Here is a 1,021-nt window from a genome sequence, read left to right as displayed (position 1 = left end):
CTTTATCATATTCCCCATCCTGCTTTATTACATCTTGATTAGTTTGGATTTTAAGATTAGGCTGAAAATTTTGCATGCATGTCATGTCATTAGAATCAGCATAAAGAGAACTGTGTAAGAAAAGAAAAACAAAATATATTAGACACAAAACAAAAAGGGACATTGCATTTCATTAAATAAAAAGATAAAAGGGTTTAAACACAGATGCCAACATAACATAAACAAACTAATCTGAATTACAACCCTGAAATAACTCGAATAAACAGAAAGAAAAACAAAATAAACTACCAAAACTCCCTCCTGGCGGGGAGAGGAGTGACTTCTCAATTATTGAGCCGGACAGTTGGACCTATGAATTGCACGTCTGTCATACTGGTACCTTCTCCTAATTCGACCATATCAACTTCAATACAAAGGTTCTGGAAGTCATCAACCAATTCAACCTCAAATTCCACATGCTTCGTGACACCGTTCTTAACAAATGATTCACTGAGTAGTGGCATTGGGCGAGGGAGTGACCATGTTTCCTTTTTTCTTCCCTTGGCTTTCTTTAGATCTTCAGCCGTAGGCTCAAATCCCAGACCAAACGTGCCCACGTTCTTACTCGAACATATGGGATGAACTATACCGTGCAGAGACGCTCCAAAACCCTTTCCTAGCTCAAATCCGTATTTCCAAAGTTCACTCACCATCATGATAGAAGCAAAAGACAATTGTGGTCCTGGTATAGCCTGCCATTCAAGGATACGATTCACTGGCACTGTATCGAAAATTTGATAGACAAATGTCTCCTCTATGTTATTTGCTTCAATAAGAGACAAGGGGGAATCTTCGTAGGCTGACAAATCTCCTTCACCATGAATAACTACTTCTTACCTGTCATGCTCAAACTTAATCATTTGGTGCAGTGTAGACATAACCGCCTTGGCCTTGTGGATCCACGGCCTTCCCTACAACAAATTATAAGAGGAGTCTACATTCAATACTTGAAACTCTATGGCAAACTCAACAGGCCCTATGG

This window comes from Capsicum annuum, chromosome 2 (assembly GCF_002878395.1).
Source record: "Capsicum annuum cultivar UCD-10X-F1 chromosome 2, UCD10Xv1.1, whole genome shotgun sequence".
NCBI lineage: Eukaryota > Viridiplantae > Streptophyta > Magnoliopsida > Solanales > Solanaceae > Capsicum > Capsicum annuum.
Note: the sequence above shows the minus strand (reverse complement) of the source record.